At 39.5% G+C, this 16776-nt stretch overlaps 1 protein-coding gene across 2 annotated transcripts in view; it reads right to left on the bottom strand.

Annotated features, from left to right (window-relative positions):
• Window positions 1–16088, bottom strand: part of LOC114660601 (three prime repair exonuclease 2-like) — an 18539-nt gene extending 2451 nt beyond the window's left edge. The window contains exon 1 of one of the 2 annotated variants that reach the window (XM_051933524.1): window positions 15994–16088. The gene's annotated coding sequence lies outside the window, so the exon portion shown is untranslated. Of the gene's footprint in view, window positions 1–15017; window positions 15266–15993 lie in introns of those variants that run through there. The other variant, XM_051933525.1, reaches the window with a different exon arrangement.
• Between the last annotated feature and the right edge of the window lie 688 nt (window positions 16089–16776).

Genomic DNA, 16776 nt, shown 5'->3' with positions numbered 1-16776 from the left:
TCATCAAACACATTTAACCATTAGTCAAATATAACACAAGTAAACACAAAATGCAGTTTTTAAATGATGGTGTTTATTATTTAGGGAGAAAAAAAATCCAAACCTACATGGCCCTGTGTGAAAAAGTAATTGCCCCCTTGTTAAAAAATAACCTAACTGTGGTGTATCACACCTGAGTTCAATTTCCGTAGCCACCCCCAGGCCTGATTACTGCCACACCTGTTTCAATCAAGAAATCACTTAAATAGGAGCTGCCTGACACAGAGAAGTAGACCAAAAGCACCTCAAAAGCTAGACATCATGCCAAGATCCAAAGAAATTCAGGAACAAATGAGAACAGAAGTAATTGAGATCTATCAGTCTGGCTAAGGTTATAAAGCCATTTCTAAAGCTTTGGGACTCCAGCGAACCACAGTGAGAGCCATTATCCACAAATGGCAAAAACATGGAACAGTGGTGAACCTTCCCAGGAGTGGCCGGCCGACCAAAATTACCCCAAGAGCGCAGAGACGACTCATCTGAGAGGTCACAAAAGAAACCAGGACAACGTCTAAAGAACTGCAGGCCTCACTTGCCTCAATTAAGGTCAGTGTTCATGACTCCACCATAAGAAAGAGACTGGGCAAAAACGGCCTGCATGGCAGATTTCCAAGACGCAAACCACTGTTAAGCAAAAAGAACATTAGGGCTCGTCTCAATTTTGCTAAGAAACATCTCAATGATTGCCAAGACTTTTGGGAAAATACCTTGTGGACTGATGAGTCAAAAGTTGAACTTTTTGGAAGGCAAATGTCCCGTTACATCTGGCGTAAAAGGAACACAGCATTTCAGAAAAAGAACATCATACCAACAGTAAAATATGGTGGTGGTAGTGTGATGGTCTGGGGTTGTTTTGCTGCTTCAGGACCTGGAAGGCTTGCTGTGATAGATGGAACCATGAATTCTACTGTCTACCAAAAAATCCTGAAGGAGAATGTCCGGCCATCTGTTCGTCAACTCAAGCTGAAGCGATCTTGGGTGCTGCAACAGGACAATGACCCAAAACACACCAGCAAATCCACCTCTGAATGGCTGAAGAAAAACAAAATGAAGACTTTGGAGTGGCCTAGTCAAAGTCCTGACCTGAATCCAATTGAGATGCTATGGCATGACCTTAAAAAGGCGGTTCATGCTAGAAAACCCTCAAATAAAGCTGAATTACAACAATTTTGCAAAGATGAGTGGGCCAAAATTCCTCCAGAGCGCTGTAAAAGACTCATTGCAAGTTATCGCAAACGCTTGATTGCAGTTATTGCTGCTAAGGGTGGCCCAACCAGTTATTAGGTTCAGGGGGCAATTACTTTTTCACACAGGGCCATGTAGGTTTGGATTTTTTTTTCTCCCTAAATAATAAAAACCACCATTTACAAACTGCATTTTGTGTTTACTTGTGTTATGTTTGACTAATGGTTAAATGTGTTTGATGATCAGAAACATTTTGTGTGACAAACAAGCAAAAGAATAAGAAATCAGGAAGGGGGCAAATAGTTTTTCACACCACTGTATGTATATATATATATATATATATATATACACAGTATATATATATACACAGTATATATACACACACATACACAGTCATATGAAAAAGTTTGGGAACCCCTCTTAATTATTTGGATTTTTGTTTATCAAAGGCTAAACTTTCAAGGTAGCAACTTCCTTTTAACACAGTATATGACATGCCTTATGAAAACAGTAGTATTTCAGCAGTGACATTAAGTTTATTGGATTAACAGAAAATATGCAATATGCATCATAACAAAATTAGACAGGTGCATAAATTTGGGCACTCCAACAGAGATATTATATCAATACTTAGTTGAGCCTCCTTTTGCAAATATAACAGCCTCTAAACGCCTCCTATAGCCTTTGATAAGTGTCTGGATTCTGGATGGAGGTATTTTTGACCATTCATCCATACAAAATCTCTCCAGTTCAGTTAAATTTGATGGCTGCCGAGTATGAACAGTCTGCTTCAAATCATCCCATAGATTTTCGATGATATTCAAGTCAGGGGACTGTGACGGCCATTTTAGAACATTGTACTTCTCCCTCTGCATGAATGCCTTTGTAGATTTCGAACTTTGTTTTGGGTCATTGTCTTGTTGGAATATCCAACCCCTGCATAAGTTCAACTTTGTGACTGATGCTTGAACATTATCCTGAAGAACTTGATATTGGGTTGAATTCATCCAACCCTCGACTTTAATAAGGGCCCCAGTCTCTGAACTAGCCACACAGCCCCACAACATGATGGAACCTCCACCAAATTTGACAGTAGTTAGCAGGTGTTTTTCTTGGAATGTGGTGTTCTTCCGCCATGCAAAGCGCTTTTTGTTATGACCAAATAACTAAATTTTTGTCTCATCAGTCCAAAGCACTTTGTTCCAAAATGAATCTGGCTTGTCTAAATGAGCATTTGCATACAACAAGCGACTCTGTTTGTGGCGTGAGTGCAGAAAGGGCTTCTTTCTCATCACCCTCCCATACAGATGTTCTTTGTGCAAATTGCGCCGAATTGTAGAACAATGTACAGATACACCATTTGCAGCAAGATGTTCTTGCAGGTCTTTGGAGGTGATCTGTGGGTTGTCTGTAACCATTCTCACAATCCTGCGCATATGTCGCTCCTGTATTGTTCTTGGCCTGCCAGACCTGGGTTTAACAGCAACTGTGCCTGTGGCCTTCCATTTCCTGATTACACTCCTTACAGTTGAAACTGACAGTTTAAACCTCTAAGATAGCTTTTTGTAGCCTTCCCCTAAACCATGACACTGAACAATCTTTGTTTCCAGATCTTTTGAGGGTTGGTTTGAGGATCCCATGCTGTCACTCTTCAGAGAAGAGTCAAAAGGAAGCACAATTTGCAATTGACCACCTCAGATACCTTTTCTCATGATTGGACACATCTGTCTATGAGGCTCAGGGCTTAATGAGCTAATCCAACCAATTTGGTGTTGCAAGTAATCAGTATTGAGCAGTTACATGCATCCAAATCAGCAAAATTACAAGGGTACCCACATTTTTGCACAGCCAGTTTTTCACATTTGATTTAATTTCATACAACTAAATACTGCTTCACTAAAAATCTTTGTTCAGAAAACACCCCAGTACTCAGATGTTCCTAGGAAATGAAAGACATATCACTGTTATCTTTTTTATTGAAAGTAGAGTAAATTTTTATGCAGGCTGAGAGGAGTTCCCAAACTTTTTCATATGACTGTATAGGCCTTTTGAGAGGAGTTGCAGGCAAGCACCTGGCAGTCAGGCCTTCAACAGAGCCTGGTTGGGCACAGCCTGAACTCGTGATGCAGGACTGCCCTTTTGTGGACCCACCACTTACCTGAGGAACAGGGGACAAGTGCAGTGTGACCTCGCCAGTGCTTGAAGGATGAGGTCTTAACAAACTAAAACCCAAACAAATAAATTTATTATTGGGATGTAGTATGTCAACTCTTTTGGAGGGAAGCAGCATTTTGCTATTGGATTTCTGTGATAGACATGATTTGTCCATAACAACACAATCTTCAAAAAGATGGCTTATAAGTGTACATGGTACCAGAGTACTTTAGGCCAAAGATCTATGAATGATTTTATAATCAGATTTCTGGACATTCAGGTGAAGACAGGGGCCGAGCTGTTATCTGGCGAGTTGGGTTAGATGGTGCGTGAGGTGCCTGGACAGACCTGGAATGCCCCAGCGAATAGTAAAGGTGGACTGGGAAGGTCTGGAGGAGGCCCCTGTTCAGAAAACTTTTAACTCCCACCTCTGACAGAGCTTTTTCCCGCAACCTATTGGACGCTGGAGACATAGAGTCCAAATGGACTGTTATTCAAAGCCTCCATTGTAGAAGTGGCAGCTAAGAGCTGCAGCCCAAAGGCCTAAGGTGCCTGACAAATTGGCAACCAAAGGACCTAACGGTGGACACTAGAGGTGAAGGCTGCCATCAGGCTGAAGAAAGAGGCCTTCTGTGTATCATTAGCATGGGAGACTATTAAATTGTGAATTTCCCCCTGGGATTAATAAAGTATCTATCTATCTATCTAAATCATCAGAGGGAAACCAACAGGCCAAAAAGGCGGCAGTCTTGGCAGTCAGGGAAGCAAAAGCCTGGGTGTGGGAGGAGTTTGGAGAGACCATGGAAAATGACTATCAAAAAAACTCAAAGAGGTACTGTCAAACCATCAGGCAACTCAGAAAGGGAAGGCACGGCTTCATCCAGGCCATTCTCGGAAAGGGTGGAAAAGTGCTGACCTGGACTGAGGCTATAGCCTTGCAGTGGAAGGAACACTTTGAGGACCTCTTGAACACAATGGATACCCCTGTTCTGAAGGAGGCAGAGCCAGAAACTAATGAGTGATCATTCCCCATTACCCTGACAGAGGTTGCTGAGGTAATTAAAGAAGATATCTTCCTGAAAATGCTGAAGGCACTGGACATTATCAGGCTGTCATGGCTGACACACCTTTTCAATGTTGCATGGTTGTTGGGAGCAGTGCCCCTGGAGTGGCAGACCAGGGTCGTGGTTACCTTTTTTAAAAAAGGGGGACGATAAAGTGTGTTTCAACTATTGGGGATCTCACTCCTCAGCCTCCCTGGACAACCTTATGCCAAGGTACAGGAAAGAACACTCCACCCAGTTGTGGAACTGTAGTTCCAGGAGGAGCAATGTGGATTCTGTCTGGGCCGTGGAACACGGAACCAGCTTTTTACTCTAATGAGGATACTGGAGGAAGTATGGGTGTATGCCCAATCAGTCTGCATGTGCTTTATGGACTTAGACAAGGCATATGACCATACTCCCCGAAGGATTGTGCTGGGGATGCTGGGAGAGTACTTGGTTCTCCAGCTTCTAATCATTGCATCCGGCGCCGCCGTGAGTGGCAGCCTTTTCAGCAGCTCCGTGTATGACTGTATATGTATGTGTACTTTTCTACTTTTATTTTTCTATTTTTATTTATTGATCACTCCTACCACTTTATTTTATGTGGATTCCTTCCCTGGACACACTTACTTTTACAACGTGGGCATGGATTTTAACACGCCGAGACTCGCCTATTCAAGTACTCAATTTCGGGCGCTGAGAACAAATGCCAGTGCCGGTGTGGTTCCATATTTACCCGACGAGGTAAGAAGGCGGTATCGTGGCAGCAGAGCCGGCACTAAGCTAAAAAAGAAGCGGCTTGCGAGAAAGTGGCGTTTCAAGCCTTCGGTGCCTTCTGTGATTCTGGGGAATGTAAACTCAATCTCAAATAAGATCGACGAACTGGCTGCGCTGGTGAAAAATGTCAGGACCTACAGAGAATGCAGTTTGTTGTGTTTCTGCGAAACGTGGCTAAATAACACCATCCCAGATGCCAACGTGGAGCTATCCGGGTTTAGCACAGTTAGAGCGGACAGAGATGCAAGTACCTGTGGTAAGCACAAAGGAGGAGGACTCGCTCTCTATGTTAATACACGGTGGTGTCACTCTGGACATGTTAACGTCAAAATCTCCACTTGCTGCAGGGATATCGAACTGTTGGCCGTAAGTTTACGTCCCTACTATTTGCCCAGAGAGTTTGGACATGTCATTGTTGTTATTGTATACATTCCTCCTCGGGCAGACGTGGAGTCAGCGAGTGACATCATCCATTCCGCTGTTGCTAAGTTACAAACGCAGCACCCTGAGGCGCTTGTGCTAATCGCTGGAGACTTTAACCATGTGACGCTGGACAAAACATTGCCTGCATTCTCCCAGTATGTGGACTGTAACACCCGGGGAAATAAGACTATTGATTTACTGTATGCAAACGTTAAAGACGCATACAGCGCCACCCCGCTACCTGCGCTTGGGAAAGGAGATCATAACCTGGTTCAGCTTCAGCCTCACTATAAACCAAAAGTTAGAGTCCTACCTACAACCACACGATCATTCAGGAAGTGGACCCTGGAGGCTGAGAATACTCTGAGAGAACTTTTTGGAACTACAGACTGGGATATCCTGCAGGGATCTCATAATGAGAACATTGAGGAAGTTGTTGACTGCACTACTGACTACATCAACTTCTGTATGGACATTGTAGTTCCAGTAAGAACAGTACGCTGCTATGCTAACAACAAGCCATGGATTACAAGTGACATCAAGGGCCTTTTGAATCAGAAGAAAAGGGCTTTTAAAGACGGTGATCAGCATGAGCTCAAGCGCGTGCAGAAGGAACTCCGAGTCCAACTCAGGGCGGCGAAGGAGCAGTACAGGAGAAAGCTGGAGCAGAAGTTGCAGAATAACAGCATGAAGGAAGTGTGGGATGGGATGAAGATCATCACTGGCTGCAGCTCGAAGCGGGGTACCACCATTGAGAGAGACGTGAAGAGAGCAAACCAAATGAACAACTTTTTTAACAGGTTTGACCACCCTAACCCACTCTCACTCTCACCTCGGAGTACTGCACCCTCCACACATCCTTCTGCTGATACCAGCATAGGAAAAACATCCCCACCCATAATAACAACAGCGCAAGTGAGCAGAGAGCTGAGGAGACTTCGTGCCAGCAAAGCAGCGGGTCCAGATGGAGTATCGCCACGACTGCTGAAGGTCTGTGCATCGGAGCTGGGGGGTCCTCTACAGCGCATCTTCAACCTGAGCCTGGAACAGGGGAGAGTCCCGAGGCTTTGGAAAACATCTTGTATCACCCCAGTCCCAAAGGTATCACGTCCTAGTGAGCTGAATGACTTTCGGCCTGTTGCTCTGACATCACATGTGATGAAGACCATGGAGAGGCTGCTGCTTCACCACCTTAGGCCACAGGTTCAACACGCCCTTGACCCTCTGCAGTTTGCATATCAGGAGAAGGTGGGAGCGGAAGATGCCATCATCTATATGCTACACCGATCCCTCTCTCACTTGGACAGAGGCAGTGGTGCTGTAAGAATTATGTTTCTAGACTTCTCTAGCGCCTTCAACACAATCCAACCTCTGCTCCTTAGGGACAAGCTGACAGAGATGGGATTAGATTCATACCTAGTGGCATGGATCGTGGACTATCTTAAAGACAGACCTCAGTATGTGCGTCTTGGGAACTGCACGTCTGACATTGTGGTCAGCAACACAGGAGCGCCACAAGGGACTGTACTTTCTCCGGTCCTGTTCAGCCTATATACATCGGACTTCCAATACAACTCGGAGTCCTGCCATGTGCAAAAGTTCGCTGATGACACTGCTATCGTGGGCTGTATCAGGAATGGGCTGGAGGAGGAGTATAGGGACCTAATCAATGACTTTGTTAAATGGTCCGACTCAAACCACCTACACCTGAACACCAGCAAAACCAAGGAGCTGGTGGTGGATTTTAGGAGGCCCAGACCCCTCATAGACCCAGTGATCATCAAAGGTGACTGTGTGCAGATGGTGCAGACCTATAAATATCTGGGAGTGCAGCTGGATGATAAATTAGACTGGACTGCCAATACTGATGCGCTGTGCAAGAAAGGACAAAGCCGGTTATACTTCCTTAGAAGGCTGGCTTCCTTCAACATCTGCAATAAGATGCTGCAGATGTTCTATCAAACAGTTGTGGCGAGCGCCCTCTTCTACGCAGTGGTGTGCTGGGGAGGCAGCATTAAGAGGAAAGACGCCTCACGCCTGGACAAACTGGTGAGGAAAGCAGGCTCTATTGTTGGCATGGAGTTGGACAGTTTAACATCTGTGGCAGAGCGAAGGGCGCTCAGCAGGCTCCTATCAATTATGGAGAATCCACTGCATCCATTAAATAATGTCATCTCCAGACAGAAGAGCAGCTTCAGCGACAGACTGCTGTCACTGTCCTGCTCCACAGACAGATTGAGGAGATCGTTCCTCCCCCAAACTATGCGACTCTTTAATTCCACCAGGGGGGGTAAACGTTAATATTTAACATTATACATAGTTATTGTCTGTTTTTTTCACCTGTATTATTATCATTCTTTAATTTAATATTATTTATTGTATCAGTATGCTGCTGCTGAAGAATGTGAATTTCCCATTGGGATTAATAAAGTATCTATCTATCTCTATCTATCTATCTAAGAGCTATTCGGTCTCTGTACAATCACAGTGAGAGCTGTATCCTCATACATGGAAAAATATCAGCACAATTCTAGGTGGGTGTGGGACTCCACCAGGGCTGTGCTTTGTCTTCTAATCAAGGAACATCCAGGGAGGAAAGGGTGTCTAGTTTGATGGCCTTAGAACTGCATTGCTGCATTTTGCAGATAATGTGGTCCTGAGGGCTTCATCGGGATGTGAACTCCAATACCCTAACCATAATCCTAAGACTAACCCTTATCTTAACCCTAATGTTAATTTTAACCCTTAAATATATCTATTTTAATAATTAACATAATTTATTATTTTAAAGGGGTTTTAAACTGCAATTTTAAGATTTAACCAGTAGGGGGAACTTTAATTCAGTAAGGTAAATTCACTAAATATATATGAGCAGTATTATTCCCTAAGATCAAAAATATTGAATAAAATTAACATCTCATATATATTTCTCTTCTGGTTCATCCTGCTTCCACTTCAAAACCAGTCCCGACCACACGCAGCCGACACGGCATTTCTCGATTCCTATTCGTCCTCTTCTATGTCATGCACTATAATGGCCCGCTGAGCGTAATACATCCAACAAGTACTTGAGGTGCTGCCACAATGGTAAAGTAGCTTTACCACCTTTGCGGGAGCCACCTGTGTCTTTACAACAGCTTCTTACACAGCAAACTTCAGAAACTAAAAATTATCGTGAGCACATTCGAGAATACAACTCTTCTCTAGTGTTTGCTTCCATGGGTGCACAGATAATTCTACCTCCTGTCCACGGACCATACTGTTTAAAATACACAGGCAAATTTATCACCAAATCTCTCCACTATACGCTAACACTTCTACCTCTCCAGGATATGGACAGTTGTATGTTTTTGACACAACGCAAGCTACTGAAGTACACTTACAAAATAAAGCAAACTCTGCATGCAGTGAAAATGTACTTCTCCAGCTAGATTCCATGCTCAGAACCATCAACCCCTTCGCTAAATCATACAAACACATGCATGAAATCGCTCACTCCAATCCAACAGCATCTGTACGAATGGTTTTCAAGGAAAGCCCTAGGCAGGATTTACGACGATACAATGCCCCGACATTACAGCGATTTTCATCGGAGAAGATGGCTAAACGCCTGCCGAAAGGGACATTTGCATCTATCCCATAGGCAACTCCTGTAAACAGATTTCCACGCTGAATATGAATTGCGATCCTATGGTTTACCCACTTTTATTCCCTTACGGAGACATTGGCTGGCACAAAGATTTACAACATGTTCCCGATAAAAGAAGTGCCAAGCGAATAACGCTTACTCAATGCCAATTTTATGCGTACAGATTCGCAATGAGGAATACATTTAGTATTTTGAACTCCAGCGGCAAACTATTCCAACAGTACGTCATAGATGCGTATGTTAAAACAGAGGGCGCGTGTCTCAAATATCTCAGATTACATCAACAAGATCTGCGTGTGGAACTATCAGACGCACTGCAAGCAAACGCTGAAAACAACAATATATGTGTAGGCAAAATGATCATATTACCGTCTACATTTCAGGAAAACCAAGATACATGCAACAAAACTATCAGGATGCCATGGACATAGTACATAAATTCGGAAAGCCCGATTTATTTATCATTTTCACATGTAATCCTGCTTGGCCAGAAATTCTACATGCACACTGTGCCTTTCAAGAAGTATTTATTTCTTCTTGATTTCTGAATTTCTTTCTCACCGTTTTCCGTTCCTATTCTTACACCGCCGTAAGCTATGGCGGGCGTCAGCTAGTATGTACAGTATATATAATGGCTGGGAAGCAATTAAGAAAATAATTGCATAAATGTAATTAAATTAAATTAATACATCAATCATCCACTAAATACACACTGAATCACAAAATTAGTGTAGAATCAACACAAAGGAATTTGAAAAAAAAAATGATGCACAGTTTAAACTTAAATTATGACCTTAAACCTCAACTTTTAACAAAATACTATTTAAGCAAGTACAACCTGAATTTAAATACCTTCCTAAACAACAAGTTGATAAGAAGGCAATAAGAAAAAGAGGGCAATGTATTAATTCTGAAATTGGCACAGCATATAAAACACAGATCTATCAAAGGAAAAGGTGATTGAAATGACTGCTGACTTTGAATGCACTGCTAAAGACTGATTTAACTAAAGAATAAGCATCTCTTAATTGGGCATACATTAAAACGTGTTAAAACTATGCAAATACTATCCTCAGTCTGGCAGACCAGAGAGTTAAAAACAAAGAGGTACTAGAGACTTATTTTGGTTTTAGTGCCACTCAAAGATAACTTATTTATCACTTATGTAATATGACACTGAATCGATCTTCTTACAGAACCACGAAATAAAAAAGTGTACTTTTAACCCTCACAACTTTTCTCTAACATTGCACCAAGACTTCCATAAACCCCCTCCCCACCCCCTTTCCTCCCACTCCCCCACACTTATGTCAGTATGTATAAATCAAGAAAATGAACACCAGTGCTTCGTATTGACATGTGGCATATGGCTATGAACTGCTTAATATTAAATTTTATTTCAGAAGTTTTCAAAGGTAGTATATAAATACAGTACAGTGTACTGTAATATATACTTAACTTTTTTGTATTATTGCCTTGTAATGTTAAAAAAAAAAAAAAAAAGCACAGGATAGTACCACCCAGACCAAAGCTTTGCCCGAGGTATTTACCTCGTTGCTGGCCCTGGATATAAGACTATTTTTAACACGTTAAACAGGTAACATTAATAGCAAAAATGATTGTGTTAACTTTACCAGGCCTAATACACCTAATATACACACACTATTGGCCAAAAGTTTTAGAACACCTCAGTTTCTCTGTTTTTTCCTTCAAATTTAATCAGTTAAAATGCAATGAATGACCAAAAATGGTGAAACAGTAAGTAGTATACTGCCAGAGGTTTAAATTTGAAGTTTAGGTTTAGTTTCTAATACATTGGCTGGACAGAGCTAGTGGAATATTGAGAATGAAGTAATTTTAAAGAGTGATCACTTTCTTATAATTATAGATTTGGGTGTAAATGTGTATGAAGAAAAGGAGGCTAGTCTTAGGAGATGGAATTTTAGCAAAGCAAACCGGAAGAAATTTTAAATATTATGTGAAAATGTTTCATAGGGATGAATGTAAAGAAGGATGTGGATTTATGAAATGATAAAATTGTGTGATATTATACGCCAAATAGCATTGGAAGTGATTCTGAAGAGAAAGAGTGTTAAGAAGAGAAAGGTTTTACCATGGTGGAATAAAGAGTGTTCAAAAGCAATTAGGGAGAGAAATAATGTGTTTAGGAAAATTAAGAAAACTCGTTGCATGGATAATCTTTTCATGTATAAAAGGGCCCAGGCAGATGTAAAAAAGGTGGTGAATCATGTTGAAAAGATTTCCTGGAGGTCTTTTTTAGAAAGTATTGGAAAAGAGACTTCAGTTAGAGATGTCTGGAGAATGATTAAGAAAATGGGAAGGTTTTATAAGGATAAAATAATTCCATCATTAGATGATGAGGAAAGAATAATGGTAACAGAAGTGGAGAAGGCTGTAATCTATATATATATATATATATATATATATCTATATATATCTATCTATCTATCTATCTATATATATATATATATATAAGTCAATGTATGTGTGTGTGTGTGTGCATATGTATGTTCCAGCATCACTTCTGAACAGCTGGAGTGATTTTCATGAAACTTGGTACACATTTCTCATTGGTTGACTACAAATACCGTAGGGTGATATCAACCCTAATCCACCCTCTTCTGGGGAGGATGGAGGGTGATCTTGCGGTCTTCTATGCATGTTATCATCCAGTTGACACTCGGAACGACCACCAGAGGGCGAACTGGAGGTGACTGCCAGCATTCTTTATGTTTGCGCACCACCGCACACCTGTTGCTTTTGAAATTACACAGAGTTGGCCGGTTCCGAGCGTCAACTGGATGATAACATACATACAAGATAGATAGATAGATAGATAGATAGATAGATAGATAGATAGATAGATAGATAGATAGATAGATAGATAGACTGCAAGACAACCACATTAGTCTGTCTTCATTGTTTGTTAATTTATTTATATTTTTAAAGTTGTTTTTTTTTTAATTATATTTTTCTCAAACAAATAAAAGAAAACACTTTATTTTCCTCCTGGGCAATGCTGGGTATTTCACCTAGTACTAGATAAAACTTTTATAAAATTAACAGTAAAGACAATTTGTCTGAAGAAATTAGGATACATAGGAGTGTAAAGTTAAAAGATTATCCTGATGTGTTGGAAGCAAGAAGTGACAACGATGACATTACGGATGCAGTTTTCTTTATTAAAAAAAAAGGCTGTTGCAAAAGATAGGAAGATATCTCTTGCAAAAATGACTTGTATAATTGCATGTTTGAAAATATGTCAGAAATATCTATAAAAGTAATACTGAACTTCTACAAATATATTTGGAGTGTAGGGGGCATTCCCACTGTGTGTAAAAATGCAGTAGTGATGCCAATTTTAAAACCAGGTAAACCCCCTTTAGACCCTTCTAGTTATAGACCAATATCACTAATTTCACACTTAATTAAAATCATAGAACAAATAGTAACAGAACTTTAAATTATTTGTTACAAAAGAAAGGAGAAATAACAGGTCATCAGAATGGATCTAGAAAAGGTAGAATAACATTGGATTCTATTTTATGTCTAGAAGATGATATTAGAAAACCACAGGTCAATACAGAATCTTTAGTAACAATATTTTTTGATATAGAAAAAGCATATGACATGTTATGGAAGGAAGAACTTTTAATCAGATTAAATAAATTAGTAGTAGGTGGAAGAACGTATAACTTTTTTTTTAGTTTTCTACTTGAAAGATTCTTGCATGTAAGGGGGGGAACAGAATATTCTAAATCATATAAGTTAGAGAATGGTACTCTGAAAGGGAATGTGTGTAGTTCATTGGTGTGGGTAAATCATTATACATGGACGATGGTGATTTATGGATCAGAGGAAAAATATTTATTTATACTGTAAAAAAAAATGCAATTAGCTATTAACGAGGCAGAAGTATGGGTGAATGAATCGGGTTTCAAATTGTAACTAAAACTCAAGTGATATGTTTTACAAAGAGGGTCAAAAACCACACTTAACTTGAAATTACATTGTCAACCTCTAGAAGAAGTTTTGGCAATAAAATTTTTGGCCATGTTGAAGGATAGTAAGCTTACATGGAAATCCCATATTGGTAAGATTGTTCATAAATGTAAAAGGGTAACGAATATACTCAGGTGTCTGTGTAGATATGACTGGGGAGCTACCAGAAAAACCTTTATTTTCCATCTGTTTTTGTTTAATAAGGTCAGTCTTCAAGAATGGATGTGTGGTTTATGGGTCTAATGCACTTTCAAAATTAAAATGTTTAGAGGCAATAAAGGCACAGGCTCTAAGAATGTGCTGTGGTGCAACAAGATTCTCCGGGTTTTAGCCATATTAGTTGAAATGGGAGAGTTACCTTTACAGCTTTGCTGTCTGCAATTGATGATGAACTACAGGATTAATTTAATGGGGCATGGAAATAATCATCCTGTGTGTTGAATGATTGTTGGGAACACCGTAAAAAAAAGTATAAATAGCTTTGGATGGGTGAGTTCATATCATGCAGGTAATCTGGGTCTACTGAACTATGAGAGAAGTCCAACTGTAGCTTTATTTATAATACACCCTTTGTTGTTTTCTTTACCAATAGTTGATCTAAACCTGCATGATTTAGTAAAAGAAAATCAAGTCTATTATACCAGAATGTAATCACTATATTAATGAGAAATTTTATGGAATGATTTCAATTTTTACAAATGGCTCTAAAGAAACTACAACTGGAAAGGTCGGAGTATCTGCTTATATGTCAAAATTCCAGGTTAAAATAGTTAAAAGAATTTCAAATAATTTATCTATATATACAGCGGAATTGGTTGCAATCATTCTGGGTTTACAGTGGGTTGAAGAAATTATGCCAAATTGAGTTGTTATAGGTTCAGATTCATATTGAGGACTGATGAGTATTTAAAATGGACAGACTAATTGTAGATTGGATTTGTTATTGGAAGTTAATCAGATTTTATTTCACCTACAAACTGCAAATATATGAGCAGTTTTCTTACGGGTTCCTGCACATAAAGGACTTGAGGCGCATGAAAGGGATGACAGCAAGGCTAAAAAGCTGTAAAACGGTTTGTTGTGGATATACATATCTCAATTACTAAGGCGGAAGCTAAAGGATTGATAAAATCAAAAATTATTGGATTATAGCAAAACCTGTGGAGCAATGGGACTAAGGGAAGGCATTTCTACAAAATGCATAACAATGCTAGATTTGTGGGGTATGGTGGAAAAACTAAAAGGTAAGACTAAATTAAGAATTGGACTCACAATGCTAAATAATTCACTATATTGAATAGGAAAACATCCATCTGCATTTTTTAGGCTCTGTGATCAGCAAGAAACAGTAGAACGTGTAATATTTCATTGTGAGGCATACAGTACACAGAAGAAAGAAAACAACTTCAGGCAGAAATGCATGCAATGGCTATTAATCGTTTTACTTTGATAGATTTGATTAGTTAAAGTAACTGTAGTTCGTGCCACAGGGCTATATTCCAGTATTTAAACTCTACAGAGCTTTATGGGGTAATTTAGTTTGAGTTTTAAACCGAGGGTTTTTTCTTTCATATTCTGCACCACAAGTGAGTATGCCAACTGCCATAAAGACAAACAAAAAAATAACAAAACAAATGGCACTTGCAGATTACGTTGTATTTAAAGAGTTGCAATACATTATATTGTCATTATTTTACATTTTAATAAGAATTATAACTAACCTTTTAAATGCGCATTAATGAGACTGAGCAGCAACTTCACACGTCTACCGTGGCCCTAATCTGACCGGAAATTAATGGGAAAAGAATGTTGTGAAAACGAATGACGTCACAAATGGTAACTCTAAACATTCAAATTGTGGGTGAACGCAGTAGGAGTCTAAATTCAGTTTTTATTTGCGGAGAGGATACTAGATTAATCCCGTCCTTAATGTAAACACTGCCACTGAAGAGTAATTACTTGTTTTTGCAATCTGTCTTTAGAATGATGAAAATTATACTGATTGATTACAAATAAGAAACGCATCAGAGGATCAAAATCCGGGTAAAATAAATAATATGATAAACGCAGAAGCCTTTATTCTACTACGTGAGGTAAACCTATGCCACTTCTCTACAAGGACGTTGGCTGATTGTTGTTTTGTTGACTTGCCGAAGACGATTCATCGCGAGAACTCGCTAGACTTTCGCACTACCATCTACGTACTTCCGTCGCATAAGCTCACGCGTGCTCAACAAGCCGGGACATGAAACTGGTGGTTTCCCATCAGTGTTGACTTTTTCCCAGAATCAAAACTAATTCCAATTGCCGAGAAATATGATTAATATGTAGTTTCAAATTGACGTGTTTGCGTACAAGCTCGCTAATATGCATGGAGAAATTGAAGAGTATACGTTACCATACTGTGTTACATTATGGAAATGGTAATGGGTAGGTATCGTTAATACAGTCTTAAAATATATATTCGAAGGAAGTGTTTTGTGGAATAGAAACAAAAGATCACGAATACCGGATGTATCTTTACCTAAATACGAAAAATGTTCGGGAGTACGTTTAAGAAGTAGTACATTTTAAAACGTAAACCTACCCAAAAATAATTTAAGTGATTTTAGAACACAGATCAAAGTAAATAGCTTTGTCGTAGTGAACATAATAACTTCGTAACAGACTATTTTAGAAGTTTAGATAAATGCTTACCTTGTGTTCGGAGCCGATGAAAGTTGCTGCGGAAAGGATGGAGTAACAGCAGTAGAGTGTGTCTGTAACGTACAAGCTCGGGCTTGTTTTCGAAGAGCCGCTGTCTGTTTGGAGGAGCTGATTTGTCGCTAAAATGGAGCACCGCCTCCTAACAGGCTTGAGGTGTGCGGTCAGTATAAAACAAAGGACTGGGAACAACAAGATGACACTGAGAATTACGGAACCTATCTGTACTTACTCGTCTATTTTAGTATATATCCGCTTTAGGTTTAGTTAGTTTATTAAAGTAAACGCAGAGAAGCTGGTATATTTTCGAAGTTCGTATTCGTCTACGTAATATTTGCCTTATTAGAATCACTTATTTGTCAGTACTTAATGTAAATGGAATTAACTAGTAATTATTAGCAAATAATACATTTACACAGTTTTCAGGAACATACCTTTGTAACAAATAAAATATGATGATATATTTATAATGAGACATCAACATTTCTGAGAAATGGCAAATGCGAAAAAGATGTGTTCATCTATTCTCTGTAACAAATAAAATATAACGTATTTATAATGAGAAATCAACAGTTCTGAGAAATGATCAACGAGAAGAAGATGTGTTCTATAGATCTGTTTTATTTGAGAAAACCAAATTTGAAGTTAAAGTGGTGGTTGAGACACTGGAGTTATTTCAGAAAATTGCTGTATTAGTACACATTTTGAATCCAATGTACTGGCTGCCAAATAACACTTTTTGCTACATTTTTACATCATTGTCACTTTATAAATATG

Source organism: Erpetoichthys calabaricus, chromosome 11 (assembly GCF_900747795.2).
Source record: "Erpetoichthys calabaricus chromosome 11, fErpCal1.3, whole genome shotgun sequence".
Classification (NCBI taxonomy): Eukaryota; Metazoa; Chordata; class Cladistia; order Polypteriformes; family Polypteridae; genus Erpetoichthys; species Erpetoichthys calabaricus.
Note: the sequence above shows the minus strand (reverse complement) of the source record. Positions and strands in the feature narration are given on the sequence as shown.